Below are 16,250 nucleotides of genomic sequence, written 5' to 3'. Positions count from 1 at the left end.
TGAGGTCCGCGTGGTCGGAGCCTATGAGCAGGGTCGGTGTGGCGCCGTCGATAAGCGGTATAGGTAGTCTGCGTAGGTGCGCGTACTTCGCCATCAGCTGTGGGATGGGGTAGGTGTACTGTGACAGGCCTATGTCGTGGCTGGTGAAGACGTTGGTGATGCTATACTGCTTCTCGGGCTGCTCGATCGCTGCTATCTTGAAGGAGACATTTTCACCCTTTATGGTCTTCTGGTCTCTTCTAATGGTACGGATTGTCATTTTTCCTTTGGCACCACGCAGGCCCAACTGGGCTGCGGCGGAAGCGAGGAGGAGAGTCTTTTCAGACCCATCGTCTAGGACGGCGTAAGTGTCCAGGACCTTGTCCTCGTAGCTCAGGAGCACTCTGACCACTTTGATGAGCACTCGGGGGGTCCCGCTATGCTTGGGGTCTATGTGGAGCACTCCTGTTGGTCGGTTGCCTCGTCGGGCTATTCTTCTCATGTTATCCTCGCACAGGAATCGGCGGTGACCGGCTTGTGGAGGGTCAGACGCAATCCACTGCTCCATTTCGGCGATGGTCAGTTTCGGGAACACGTCGCACTGGTCCAGCCAGTGTCCTCCGCGGCAGTACGTACAGTCGATCTTCCATACCTCCTTTGCCGGGGGGTTGTCACCTGTCTGTGGTGCCACAGAATCTATATGGTGCGAGTAGCACCGTGACTCCCAGTGTCTGCTGTAGCAGTCAGGACACCAGGGGGCGGTCCTATGGATCTTCGGTAGTGGTGCCATCGCCTCGGCCTGATACATCACCGTGACGGGCCCACTTTGGTTTCCTGGCGGACGCTTGTTGATGTCGTGCAGGACCTCCAAGTGGGCGCCGTCGCACTTGCTGCATTTCTTCTTTAAACGGCACTCAGCTGCCATATGGCTGCGCGCGCAGCGGAAGCAGCGGCGGTTGGCTTTGATCCACTGACTCACCTCGTCAGTGGTCAGCTTCTTGAAAGTGTCACATTGATACAGCCGATGTTCCTCTTCACAGTACTGGCATACAATCTTCCACTCCCCCTTGGTCGGGGGGTTGCTGTGGTTCTCGTGCTGCGGCACTGACTCGGCCTGGTGCATAACAGTCACTGACTGGCGGTTATTATTAGATCTCCGAGGTCCATCTCTTGGGCTTGGTCCACTCCACACGAACGTGTCCAGTCGTAGGCTGCTGACTTCCCTCGCGAGGAAGGCGGCCAGGTCTAGGAGGGATGGCTCGGGACCGTCGGGATCACGGTGGTCTCTCTGCCGCCGAAAGCGCTCTTGGCGGGCTGGAGGGAGCTTCTCTAGTATTCGTTCCACATTAGAGTTAGCATATAGTTCATATCTCCCTTTCTCCTTTTGGGACCCCAGCATCCCTACCAGGGACTGTACCTTGATAGAGAGGTCATCCAATGCTCTATTGTCTTTGGCTGGGGGGAGGCGGTCGATATCTCTTATTTCTTGTATCACGTAGTCCCATATGCGTCCATAACGCTGGTCGAGGGCCACTAGAGCCGCGGAGTATGGGGTGCTTGAGTTGGAATATGCCAGCGCTATATTATGCGCTCTGGGCACCTTGAGGTGCTTGAGGAGGATGGCATATTTGTACGACTCATCAGGGACGTCGGACATCATAGTCTCCAAGCACATCCGTAATTCCGTGTACTGTGCTCTGTCCTCGTGCGTAAAGTCTGGGAACGTCGGTGTGCCAAGGTACGATGCCATGGATGGCTGGCACATTGGTGAGCGTAGGGGAAGAGGCCTCCTGGGCGAGTCTCCCCGTACGTGTTGTCGTGGGTTGGTACTCGGTGGGTACCGGAAGCCGGGTACCCAGGTGCTGTTCCTCGGTGCTGACTGTACGTCAAACTCACCCGTGAGTTGGGTCGGGGGTTTGTAGCGCAGTGACTCGGGGCTGACGTCGGGGCTGTACTGGGCCTCCTGGTCCAGAGTACGTTGCTGCTGGTGGGCTTGACTTTCCTCCTCTTCCTCTTCCTCTTCTAGGTCCTGGAGTCTTCTAGTCAGTCTCTCGGCTACGTAGGCCGGTTCTTCCCGGTGGCTGGGTCTCGTATGGACCGGTCGGGGAGGGGGGTCGGAGACGTAGACAGGATCCTCCTGTTGGCCGGGTCCCGGGTCGCTTCGTCGGGTAGGGGAGTCGGAGACGTAGACAGGATCCTCCTGTTGGCCGGGTCCCGGGTCGCTTCGTCGGGTAGGGGAAGGTGCCCTAGACCCTTGTCGTGATGATCTCCGGGAGCTCCGTGCGGAGAGAGGGGGTGTCGCCCTGGCAATCAATTGTTCTATCATCTGCGCCTGCAGCCGGTCGCGCTCTGCTTCGCGCTGGGCATTGGCGGCGTCGCGCTGTGCATTGGCGGCATTGAATAAGTCGAACTCAACGTTACTGCGTTAAACTCTGACACTTTAGCAATCTATTCGCACGCGGTTCTCAAGGCTCTATTTAGAGGCAAAGTTGCTCACTTCACTGCACGTTGTCTCGTGGTGAAGGCTTTACTAGTAATGAACGAAGTGCTGCTGTTTACACCTGCGCCATATTTATACGTAAGTGACAATCTAGTGCCAACCTGGTCACTCTGGTCCTGAATCACTACACTGCCAAAGACATGTTCCAACATGTCCCAAACTCGCCCACTGCACCTGTCTGAGTACGAGACTGCCTGGAGCCTGGGGGGGGTGTCCAATAGGAGAGCGTATATTACTCTGGTTTGTACGCAGGTAAAGGGATATTCCGTGTATATATACAAATAATATACAAGGGATATCAAACGATATACAAATATTATACAAGGGATATCAAACAATAAATATATATATTCGGTTTAATCGGACCCTTTGTAACAGTTTGCATGTTAGCTTCGTTAGCGTTCTGTATTGCTTCTAGCCTGATCCGAATGCTATCTGTATATTCATCGTGTTAGCTTCCATGTTAGCTTGTAGCTTCGTCTCCAGCCTCGCTGTTGTCTAACGCTTTTATTTCCTTTGAATTTGCCTCCATACTCCTCTGAATATTCTGTATTGCATCGAGTCCAGTCTGCGTGTTGGTTTGCATGTTAGCATCATTAGCGTTCTGCATTGCTTCTAGCCTGATCTGAATACTTGCTTGCATATTCATCGTGTTAGCTTCCATGTTAGCTTGTAGCTCCGTCTCCAGCCAGGCCTCACTGTGATCTAATGTTGTGTTAGCTTGTTTTACCTGCTGCGTCACCCCCTTGTGTTGTACCTTTCCCTTCGTTGTATTTTCTTTGTCTTCTCTCACTTCTCCTCGAGTGTTGGGCACTGGGTCTTGTCATCGTTCTTGTATCTTCGAGTTGTTACTTTTTATCGTGTGTTGTAACCTTTTATTACCGTTCTTGAATTTTGGACCGGGAGCTCTGTTCTGCAGCTGCTTCCGCTCCTCGCCAAACCGGAAGCCTCTATAGTTCTTTTTTCAATACGTTGCTGCAAGCTATTATTTGTCAAATGTATTGCCACAACCCATATAGAAACACAGACAGCAATCAGAATACTGGCATTTCCATAACGCTTTGCTGCCGTCCATTCAGTCCACACTAGTAGCAGCTGCAGCTTTCATCTCTACAGTATATTTTCAAAAACATGAGGAAAAACGTGCTGCTTGAATGGTCTTTATTAAGTATAATAATCTAAATATACTTAAAGCACCAAAAGTGAAAGTAGTCATTGTGCAAACATATAACATATAAACATGTGCCGACATAACTCTGTACTAACACAACACGAGGTACTCTGAACCAGGCTGAGGTATGAAACTAAGGTTGTACCTCAAAGTTCAATATTCAAAGTGCAAAACATTTACTGACTTTAACTAAAACTCTTTTAAATGCTCATACGCAGACGCCGCATAGAGTCTGACTCTGAGCAAGTGCTGCTGCTATACTACCCGACTCCCCGAAGCTCCGCCCAGAGCAGTTGCCAGATTGGGTGGTTTTCCGCATTATTTTGAAGCCTGTTTACGGTGTGTTTTAACTGGGTTTTCGGCTGAAAGACATATGCAATCTGACACACTTTTGAATGCTGTTATAATACAGTGCTGAGAATGAACACACTTTTGAACGCCGTTATACAGCACTGAGAATGAACGTGTTCTCAATTACGTTCATTTAGCGGAAATACAGAACGTTCAGTTCATTGAACGCGTTATATCTCATACTGGCAATCGCGTCTCGCTCTGTCTTCTATCTTCTTTATCTCCAGCACCTATTGTGCGTTGGTACTGGCATGTTTGATGCTGCTCGTTGTCTCGTGAGACGACCGGGCGATGTATTGGCGTGGCGGGCTGGGTGCAGCTGCTGATGCTAATGCTACAATGTTTGGGGCGCCGTTTCCCATGTACCCCGCCGGGGCTGTCTTCACTCTTCCCTCCTCTTAACCATTTCATTACTGGTGGTCAATCGTGTCTAATGTTGGGGGTTTAGCTGAGGCTTATTTACCCTTTACATGGGTGGATGGGCTGACAACAGGGCTCAGGGCAGGTGTGCATTTGTGAATCTATGAATTGAAAATGGGGGACCCTGATGTAGACAGGACAGACGTTTTTCTCTGGTCTGCATCCCCTTAACAATTGTGTGTATTGGGCTAGCCCATTCTGCAATATGTTAATAAAGTTTTTCGTTCATTCATTCATTTATCCCTTACACGGGTGCACAGAGGTGCCGCAGTTGAGGTTATTGCATGACTACTAGTGGAGCAGTGCTTCACTAGTAATAGACTTTGGTCAGCAGCCGCCACTGGTGTTCCGTGCTTAGTGAAGCAGGTGGCATCGGTCCTTTGCCCTGACATGGTGGAACGGTATCCCGCCCGGCCGACGCCAAGAGGCGAGTCGGCCCGGAAGGTGGCAGGTGGGCTGATGAAGCTTATACCGCAGCAGTACAGAATTTAGCAGCAACTAACAACATTGCTCAATTGGCTGCTTTTCTGTCAAAAATTGGGTGGTGGTGCCAGCCAACGTCAAAACTGAAGAAACACATAACATAATAACACTATAGTAACACATAAATATATATATCTATATAATGCATATATAATATAATATATATAATATGTATGAACAGTAATGGTGCATTAAGCATCTCACGTGAATGAGTGAACGAATGTCTCTGCAGGAGGCGAAGTGAAGAATGAGAACTAAGATGGCCGCTCAGCAATAAGTGCGCAGAGCAAGGCATGTCCGGTTGGATGCTGGTAAGACGCTGCCCTCTAGTGGCTGGCGATAAACTCTTCATCCCCCCCAGACCGGAAAGCTAAGGGTCGGAATAGATTAACGGTCTAAATCCTGTATCCAGCTGCCGGACTCGGGAAGGCACCGGCAGGAGCGGTGAGGTCAGAGGCCGCCTCATCAGCAGGCGCCGTAGGGAAGGCGCCCATAGCCGCGTCGCGGGGCACATCAGCCGGCTGCTGAGTAAACCCCTGGGGCATCGCGGGCGGGGGCTGACGGGTGGGGGCCGGGGTGGGGACAACAGGTGAGGGCAGATGTCCCAGGGCAGTAGGTGGCGGCGACGGCGTAGCCGACTGCTGATGGGCGCAGGGTGTGGCCGGTGTGTAGGCGCAAAGGAAATGCCGGTTGCGCAATGTCAGACGTCCCGAACCGTCGACCCTGACCCGATACTGGTCGTGGCCCAGTGACTCCACCACCACACCTGACCTGTCCCATTTGTGAGGGGTCGGGCCCTGCTGGTTCTGGAGGAATACTCTCTCACCGAGTGCCAACGGGCGGAGCGGTCTTGAGTGAGTCCCCAGAGACTCAGTGGTACGGGACATACGGGTCCGAAGGGCGTCCTCCTTTGCCGCCCATGCCTCGCACCACAGCAGGCGGATATGCGGGTTCGAGAACTTCTCGAGGCGGTTCACGATGGAGAGCGAGCCCCGAAGGAGGCGGCCGAAGATGATCTGCGCTGGCGAGAGGTTGCAGTCGGGGTCAGGTGTGTTTCTCAACTGCAGCATCGCGCGCAGGAAGTGGTCCTGATCAAGGCTGCCCAACGTGCCGGTGTTGGACATCAGGAGGTGCTTAGCAGTCTTCACCGCCACTTCTGCCCTCCCGTTCGACTGCGGAAAGCTGACGGAGGATACACGGTGCTTGACGTGCCATAGGCGGAGGAAGTCCTCAGTGTGGCTCGCCTTGAATTCCGGACCGCCGTCGCTCAGTGTGGCATGCCTTGGTTGTAGCTGCGGGGTCCACGTGCATCTCGATGGGCGGTCCTTCCATGCATGGCAATGCCCGATGAGGTGTTGAACGTCGACGAGGCATATCTCCCGAGTAGCCAACCTTTCATCCGGCTGTTGTTCTCTGGCATACAGGGGAACGGCAGTGCCGCGGGGCGCGCGGGGGGGACCGTGCGCTGGGGGCATGAGCACTGTGCGTCCTGGGGGTCACCTGGCCCTACGCAGCCGCCGTTGGTTGACCTCGTAGCATTGACGGACAACGGCTGGTCTGGCGTGTCAGCCGTGTCAGGGCTACGCCTGTCCCTGGGCCCCCCTGTAACGTTGTCCGATGGGAAGCTCATAGGCAAGAAGCCGAGGTTGAGCAACGACTCGTAGGAGAGGAACATGGTCCGGACTGAGCTGCTCACGTATACCATAGAACGGCAGGACGTAACGCGCCCCCCGCTGCAGGTCGTCGAGAGCCTAACGAAGAACGTTCCCTCGATGGCTATGGGGGATCGATTGGCGGCTGACAGGCTGAGGCTGACGGGTCGCAGGTCGTCCTGCGCGAAACCGCAGGCCAGGAACTCCTCCAGAGACCAAAGGTCCGACTGCGCGCCAGTGTCTGCGACGGCAGATATCCAAGCCCCGTTGGCTGAGCCCCGGTTGCTGGTGCCATCCCTCAGTCCGACTGGCATGTCCACCGAGATGGTGATCAGTGCTCGGGGGTGGTCTCTCAGCCTGGCTCGTTTCCATTCGCCCTTGGAGAAGATGTGGTGCTCGAGTCTGATAGGTGCAGGCCTGTTGACACAGCCGAGAGACGTAGGGGCGTGGCGTCGGCGATGGCTCCCGCATCGTCGGCCAGGGCGGGCTCCAGCTTGCACCGATGAGACCTGGGAGATCAGCTCCGACCCCACGGCGGCCTGTTGACCGTCGGATGGTGGCTGTTGACGCCTCTGTTGTCGGCGGGCCCTGTAGCAGCCGATGCACACCTGGTGAGGCTTAGGGTTCCACCCGCGAGACCCCTCCATGAAAATGTTAAAGACGCTCTTGCATTCCGGGCATGACGCTCGTTTAGCCCCATCCGCAGGGCTCGGGGCGGGGCTCGTCTGTGGAGCCGTCTTAAGGCGCCGGAATGATGACATGGCTGACAGGGAGGACGACGGGAGAGCGTTACGGGCCATCTCCTTGTTCTCAACCAGCGCGATTACCTCGTTAACTGGCTTGACCAGGATGTCAGTCGTCCCCAGCGTCTCGCGGCGCATGTCAGAGTCATAAATGCCATTGAGCAGGACATTGCGGATAATGTGGTCGGTGTAATCGACGTTCGCAACACACATGCATGCCGCACTATATGCGCATGTCTCTGCTTTGCCCCGCACTCTGGCAGCGAGTGCGCGGAATGTCTCGTCGCGTTCCTGTCGTAGCTGAAGTAGCTTGGTGCGCAGGACACGCGTAGGGGCGTGGCTTCGGCGATGGCTCCCGCAACATCGGCCAGGGCGGGCTCCAGCTTGCACCGATGAGACCTGGGAGATCAGCTCCGACCCCACGGCGGCCTGTTGACCGTCGGATGGTGGCTGTTGACGCCTCTGTTGTCGGCGGGCCCTGTAGCAGCCGATGCACACCTGGTGAGGCTTAGGGTTCCACCCGCGAGGCACCTCCATGAAAATGTTAAAGACGCTCTTGCATTCCGGGCATGACGCTCGTTTAGCCCCATCCGCAGGGCTCGGGGCGGGGCTCGTCTGTGGAGCCGTCTTAAGGCGCCGGAATGATGACATGGCTGACAGGGAGGACGACGAGAGAGCGTTACGGGCCATCTCCTTGTTCTCAACCAGCGCGATTACCTCGTTAACTGGCTTGACCAGGATGTCAGTCGTCCCCAGCATCTCGCGGCGTATGTCCGAGTCATAAATGCCATTGAGCAGGACATCGCGGATAATGTGGTCGGTGTAGTCGACGTTTGCACCACACACGCATGCCGCACTATATGCGCATGTCTCTGCTTTGCCCTGCACTCTGGCAGCGAGTGCGCGGAATGTCTCGTCGCGTTCCTGTCGTAGCTGAAGTAGCTCGGTGCGCAGGACACATGTAGCGACCGGTATGACAGCCAGAGAGCGCATGACGGCGATCAGGTCCTGCAAAGGTCCGGTAGCGGCGCCGGGGGCGGCTTTCAGCAGGCTGTCTCCAAGCACAGGCCCGGCGCACTGAAACAATTGGACGGGGGCCTGGGCATCCTCTATGCCTGAGCCGGTGCACAATACGTCCCAACGTCAGATGAACACGTTCCATTCCTCTATCGACACGCCCATGTCAACCCTCGGCCGATCGAGTCTCGGGCCGCAAGGGGCTGGGGCCTGGGCCGGCGCGGCCATGACAGGCGCTGCGTGCTGGTGGGCAAGTCCATGATTGTTCAACATAGCAATGGCGAGTGCTTCAGACACGTTGCCGGATGTGAACTCACAGCCGGGGACTTCGCATCCAACGATGACCATGGTGTCTTCATGAAGAAACACACTCCTCAATGTCAGTTTCAGTATTTAATATCAGACAAAGATGAAGACACCCTGAAACAGACAACGACAGCAAACTCAGCTGACAACGTATATCATGAATACATAATAACACTATAGTAACACATAAATATATATATATCTATATAATGCATATATAATATAATATATATAATATGTATGAACAGTAGGGCTGACCCCTATTAATCGATTAGTCGACTAATCGGTCGAAAGGAGCCGTAGTCGACTGGCCAACCTCTTAGTCGAATATAATAATAATTTATTTATTATAATTTTTTTTGTATCATTCTTTCCAAAAGAAAATAGGCCTAGAAGCGTGGCTAGCATACCAGAGGCTAACTGCCTACGAAAACAGGCACAGAGGCACTGAAAGAGGATTTCACCCATCTAATGAACACACTAGACTAGACAAATATCAAGATGTATCCATCAGTGGACCAATTGCATGCTTTTGCAGAGGACAAGAAGCCTTCAGTCGACTCCTTCAGACATTAAGCACCCCCCACAGCCCAAATGGAATGATAAAAAAAAATTAATAAAAAAATAATAATAATAGTTTAAAGATATTATACCTTTTTATTTTTTTTAGTCAACCAATAGTCGACAAACGGCAAATTTTGGTCAATCCTAGTCGACCATCCAAATCCTTAGTCGGGGACAGCCCTAATGAACAGTAATGGTGCATTAAGCATCTCACGTGAATGAGTGAACGAACGTCTCTGCAGGAGGCGAAGTGAAGAATGAGATCTAAGATGGCCGCTCAGCAATAAGTGCGCAGAGCAAGGCATGTCTGGTTGGATGCTGGTAAGACGCTGCCCTCTAGTGGCCGGCGATAAACTCTGCAAAAACCATCGCGCGAGGTTTTAAGGTTATTCAGCTTTTGACCCAGCCGCAAGCTATAACCGCAGGGAGGGCTAGGATGCTGTCAACGGTTGTTCAAAGGCATCTTTGGTTGGAGCAATCTCCCCTTGAGGAGGGGAGGGGTCTCCTCCTCAGGGCTCCCCTCTCCACGGGTGGACCTTGGTCTGTCCACGGAGGCATGGGCGGTATTTGACCTGGGCTCCACGCCGCGCCACACCACGCAGCCAGAGGTGAGAGCGCAGCTGCGACGAGGCCCCCAGCCAGCGGCCATGTTTCCCCCGCCTGAGATACCCTGGACACAAAGAAAACAGGTGATCACAAGGCCGACAGCCTCGGCGGCCGAGGGATCGGCTATATTAGATGGGCATGCCCTAAAAAAACGTTGCCATCTAGCTGTGTCTAGCACGCTCTCCGGTTACTCCCCCCCGCTACACTACGGGACTCAGGGCTCTGATTTGTCCCTTTTGGCTGCGGGCCGCATTCTTCCAATGAAGCGCAAGCGGCCCCACATTTCGCTTCTCATGGAGACAGGGGCTGACACCCAGTTGCTAGCTAGGCCTGGGTCTGTCTATGAGAATGCTGTGCTGTCAAGCGGCTCCCACACCACACGTCCTGCATCTGTGTTTGGTGAGCCTGGTGTTGTATCTGTCGACGGAGCAGGGTTCCCTGTATCTAAACATTTTTGTCAGAGGGGAATCCTAGGCCCAGGAGGTCGCAGCGTGGGTATTACGTTAGTGCCTCCCCCGTCTGGACTTCCGATCCCGCGGTGGCCAGTCAGGCACACGTAATTTGGGTGGTAGTAATATCACTACAGGGCTACGGTGTGTAGTGACTCACCCTATCGGGCAGCGTGGGGACCACACACCATCAGTGTTAATTTTGTCAACGAAATTGATGACGAAAGATCTTCGTCAACAAAGCTGTTTCCCGCGACGACAACGAGATGTGACGTCACGTTATTGAAGACCATGTGATGCTAACGTCACTAAATTATTAATTAAATATCGTTGACCACAACTGAGGACACAAAAATGTAGTTTACAAAAACCATGACGAATTCTCTCTTAATTTATGTTGACTAAAACAAGATGAGACAAAATAATTATAACTTTTAGAATAAGTCACGTTATTATTTCAGCATTTCCCATTTCCGTTTCCGGGTTAAGCTCAGCAGCGTTTATAGCTAAAAGCCAAGCTACATAACATACGTGAGGCTAAAAACCACGTCCCAGGTCTCTCGTGACTACAGCTTATACCAATAACCAATCAGCTGATAGGGTTTTGGCTAGACTATACTTAATAAATAGAATTGCATTATTTACAATATAAAAATATAAAATGCCTTTTTTTCATTAGCGAAAACTAGACAAAAATCATCAGTTTTCTGCGACTAAATCTAGACAAAAACAAAAAAGACAAAATCGAGACTAACACTGACTAAGACTAAAATGCTCAGACATTTAGTTGACTAAAACTGACTAAACGAAAAATAAATGCAGATGACTAAATATGATGAAAAACGAAAAAGGAGCACTTTACACATGACTAAGACTAAAACTAAAATGAAAATAGCTGCCAAAATTAACACTGCACACCATGCATGTCCAGCTGCAGAGCAGGCTGTCCTCAGCAAGCTAAGCCGGGAAGATGCTCAGCAGGGGAGCCTATGTCACCAGGGGTGATGGCCGCTCCCCCCGTATCAGACCGCCCCTTCTGTCAGGGTCCCCCCCTTGGGTGCGATTGCCTCGTTGGTAGAGTCAGGGTGCGATATCCCGGCTCCGCGAGACACCCTGCTCGCGCGGTTGGCGAGACCAGGGTTGACAACGCACAGCGGGAGGGACCGGGCCACCTATCTACGATTCCTAGCGGACCAGCGGCAGTTGGGGGCAGGGGAGCTTTTTTTACCACGTATCGCTGCAGTATTAGCCATATGTCGGTGTGGATGGAGAGAACGCTGAGGGCGGCGCTTGTGTTACAGTTTACACACCCCCACCCTCCGTTTTTTGGGTTTGGTACAGACTATTGTCAGAGTCCGCGGCAGTGACAGCCCTCACTGAGGAGATTCGTTCTCTGGCGGCAAAGCAGGCCATCGTTGTGGTCCCATGGGAGGACGCGATGAGCGGCGTTTACTCCCGATATTCTCTGGTGCCTGATAAATTGGGGGGGGGGGGTGTCAGACCCATACTGGACCTGTCCCATGGAAGGTTCGGAATGTTGACCATCACCCACCTGTTAAGCGCTGTCAGGTGGGAGACTGGTTTACCTCCATAGACCTGAAGGATGCGTATTCACATCCCGATCTTCCCTCCTAGGACATACCTACGCTTCCTTTTTCAGGGCTTAGCGTACGAGGACCAGAGGCTGCCGTTCGGCTACTCTCTGGCTCCTCGCATCTTCACCAAGTGCGTGGAGACCGTGCTGGGGCCTCTGCGTCGTCAGGGGATACGAATTTTATTCTACTCTGGACGACGTTCTGGTCCTCGGCCGGTCAGAGAAGATCGCCAGGTCTCATACCAAGCAGGTGGTGGAATTCCTCACCAGCCTGGGTTTTGCTGTAGACTGGAAGAAGAGTACTCCTTTTCCCAGTCAACGGGTGGAGTACTTGGGCTTATTTCTAAGCTCAAGGTCTATGTGGGCATCCCTCTCAGAGCGGCGGTGAGAGGATGTTCTCCGCGCGCTCGGGAGGTTCCGTCCTGGCAGGACGGTTACGGCGCTGACCGTGATACGCCTGCACGGTATTATGGCATCTGCTCAAGCTGTGGTCCCTCTTGGCCTCCTCTTCATGAGGAGGATACAGAGGTGGGTTTTTCAGTGTGAAAATAGACCCTGTGAGAGTCAAGTGGAAGCTGCTGAAGGTTCCCATGTCAGTACTGGGGGACCTCGCCCTCTGGGGGGGCCTGGGGCCCTCACCAGCGGGGTCCCCATGGGCAGCAGGCTGTCACACGTCACAGTCTTCACCGACGCCTCCCTCACAGGATGGGGGGGGGGGGACGTGTCGGACCGACACAGTGGGGGGCAGCTGGCAAGGACCATGCTGTCCGGTCTGCACTACATATCAATGTGTTGGAATTGAAGGCAGTGCTTCATGTGATGGGCGAGCATGTTCTGATCAGGATGGACAGCACGACGTCGGCGTCGTATGTCATCAGACATGGAGGAGTACACTCCCCCCTCTCCACCGGGCGGCGGCCGATTCGGTCCGTGGCCGCCCGGGATTCTGTACGTGTTCCCCCCCATACGCCTGATAGCTCAGCTGTTGGGGCGGGTGCGTCAGGAGCACGGGACTTTGGTCCTGGTCGCGCCAGACCGGGGCACGGCTGTCTGGTTCCCGGCCCTGATTCAGCTCTTGGTGACCCCGCCGTGGCCTGTTCCGTGGTCACCGCGGGCCCTCTCTCAGGCACGCGGAACTCTGTTCTGCCTCCTGTTCTGGGGCAGCCCCTAATGGCTTGGCTGCTGAAAGTGTGAATCTGGTGGGGATGCGTCTTAACTCTTCTGTGGTTGACGCCGTCCGGAACGCGCGCGCTCCGTCCACTACCACGGCTTACGCAGGGAAGTGGCGTATTGTTCGAGAGTGGTGTGAGGTTGGGGGCCTGGACCTGGTGTAATGCCCCCTGGACTCGGTTCTGTCCTTCTCCAGTCTATCCTGGATGGGCGGTCGGCCTCAACAGTGAAGGTATATGCCGCAGCTATATCTTCTTGTCATGTGGGCTTTGAGGGCAGAACACTGTTCTGCCACCCTCTCGTGGGACGTTTCCTGCTTGGCGCACGGCGTCTCAACCTGTGGAACGTTCTCTGTCTCCGAGTCGGGACCTCCAACTGTTCTGGAAAGGCTGTTGGGGGCCCCGTTTGAGCCTCTTGAGCAGGCGTCATTGGATCGTCTATCTTACGACCGCATTCCTTTTGGGGCCATCACCTTTGCTAAATGCGTGGGTGAGCCGTGTGCTCTCTCGGTGCGGTCAGAGTACCTGTCTATTCGGGCCGATAGCAGGCGACTCTGTGGCCTGATCCGGTCTTCGTGCCAAAGAATATCCGGAGCTCTTATTGCTCCAGGGATATTGTGCTTCAGGCGTTTCGCCCTCCTCCTCACGCTAGTGGGTTGGAGGCGAGCCTTCACCTGTCGTGACCTGTCCGTGCGCTGGAGGTTTACCTTAGTCGCATGCGGGTTTCTCAGGGCTTCCGATCAACTGTTTGTTTGTTACGGTGGCCCTCGCGCGGGTAAGGTGCTGTCCAAGCAGTGCCTATCACATTGGTTGTGCGAGGGCATTGCCCTTTGCTACACGTTGGCTGGACGGGTTCCCCCCGGGGGCGTCAGGGCGCAGTCCATTCGTGGTGTGGCGGCCTTTGCTGCCCTGTTGGAGGGGGCCTTGGTGGAGGACGTCTGCGCTGCGGCCTCCTGATCCTCCCAGAGTCCTTTCGTTAGGTTTTACCTCATGGACATGACTGGGGGTTCTGTCTCCCAGGCAGTCCTGAGGTCCGGGACCTCTCCTGCATTCCGCCATCAGGTGGGCTAGCAGGAGTGTGTGGGTGTGGACCGTGGAGTGCTGTGTCACACGTGGTCCCGCTTGCGCTGTGCGTTCTGGGGTGCCTAGTTCCCCTTTTTTCGCACATTGGTTGTAGTTGACTGCCTCCCCCCCCTTCGTTAGGATGGGTGGGTTGATGGGACTCCCCTTCTCCCTGGCAGGGGCTTACGGGCCCTCAGGGGGTGCATTTGACGTGGCCACGCGTCCGCTCAGCCCTTTATCTCAGAAGGCAGAGCGAGACGCGATTGCCAGTATGAGATATAACGTAAGGTTATCCTATAACCCTAGTTATATGAATACTGGCTGAGCGTCTCGCTCTTCAGTGCCCTGAGGTCCCTTGGATGTTTTCCGCGTATGGAATTCGAACTTGGAAGGGTGTAAGCGTGACCACTTCCTGCCTATTGTAGAGGCACACATGGGAGTGGCGTGGTCACGTGCAGGTGGGTGCATGTGTTTGGTTTCTACGGGCACAATAGGTGCTGGAGATAATGATATCTCAGAAGGCAGAGCGAGACGCTCAGCCAATATTCATATAACTAGGGTTATAGGATAACCTTACGTTCAGGTACATCACTGGAGGTTGGACACAATTCCATTGTGTGATTTGAAGTGCGAGGGATCCAGGGTATGATCTTGAAAGGGAAAATGTAGCTTACCAATGTTGTACAATGTATCTGTTGTTGCAATGCATTGAGGTCCATCATTTGGTAGCCATACAACCTTCTGGGGAAATACTACCTCTGGACTACTAACTACTACAGAAACACTTTTTTACAACTCAAGTTCAGACCTATGTTACTCTATTACGTTAGCACTAAAAGTGCTTTTTTTTTGGAATCAGAAACTTCAGAATGTCATCTTTCAAAAGAGACCAGGCTCATGCATGTGCTATAACTATAAAGTATGTTGTTTTGGTTTGCAAAAAAAGTATGCAGTCCTCAAGTTCAAGTTAAAAAATTGCAACTTTTCTGAGGCTTAAAGAAACAGGGGCTGTTTTAGTGAACCTCAGTGAGAGTAAAGTTGGACACTACATTGTGTGAGTACTGAGTAATATTACATTTAGCAGGTCAATATGGCCATCTGTTGTTGGTCTTTGTTCTCTTTGCTCCTGCCTCTCTTACATGCAGCTTTGTGAGTGACCGAGTGGCTTGACTTTGGCTTGACTCCCAACCACCTTTGAAAAAAAGAGGTTGTTCCACTTGTGGGATGCTGGCACAGAGCAGCACAGAGTCAAACAACATTTATTCAGATTTAAATACTTGCCCATGAGAGCTGTAGAGACACACTGTTGCCATGTTCTCAAAGATAATAGACATAGAGTACTCAAAAAGTTACACCCACATAATAACTTTCATAGACTTGTTGATTATGACATGGGACAACAAAATCCGACATTTAATTTCAGAGAATCCAATCCAGTACCCAACCCAAAGTCACTTTTCTTTTTTTAAAGGACCCTGGACCGGAACCACAGGTTTTCAGGGGTTTGGGCAAACCTGAAGACCTCTACCCCACACCCACGAGTAAAATGCTTTCTACAAACTGGGCAGTACATTAGGTAGGCAGTGTGGTAGCACTTTATAATAACACCCTGTTATAATACATTTATAAGGTATTTGTAGATAATGAACTAATCATGAACAAACCATTTATATACATTCATAAATGATTATTAAATCATTTATAACTATATTTGTATACCATTTACAGATTAGTTCTACATTATTTATAACTCATTATCAACATTGTTTGTACTTGATTTGTTCATCATTAAATAATGTTGTTTAATGTGTAGTAACACATTTGTAGATGCTTTGAAAAATGGATATGAAAAAACGACTATAGTGTATCTCCATTTATTTTTCATGTTCAACAAATGATTTGTTAAGACATTCATAAAACATTTATAAATCATTTGCAGATGCTATCGTGGGGGCCAATCTAAAGTGAAACTATTCATCATTAACAAGTGTCTAATACAGTTAATTATTTGTTTACTTTTTCATCACATGTTACAAATGTTGTAGCCAGCTTTCGGATACACCCTTCTTTGTGACATCAAACAGTGACAGAATTAGGACTAAAAATAAATGCAATTTTATTAACATATAAAATACATGTGCATGACATATAGTGTAACATCGGGGGGCACTAGGACCCAGGAAG

This window comes from Notolepis coatsorum (genome assembly GCF_963971535.1).
Source record: "Notolepis coatsorum genome assembly, chromosome: 1".
In the NCBI taxonomy this organism is placed as follows: domain Eukaryota; kingdom Metazoa; phylum Chordata; class Actinopteri; order Aulopiformes; family Paralepididae; genus Notolepis; species Notolepis coatsorum.
Note: the sequence above shows the minus strand (reverse complement) of the source record.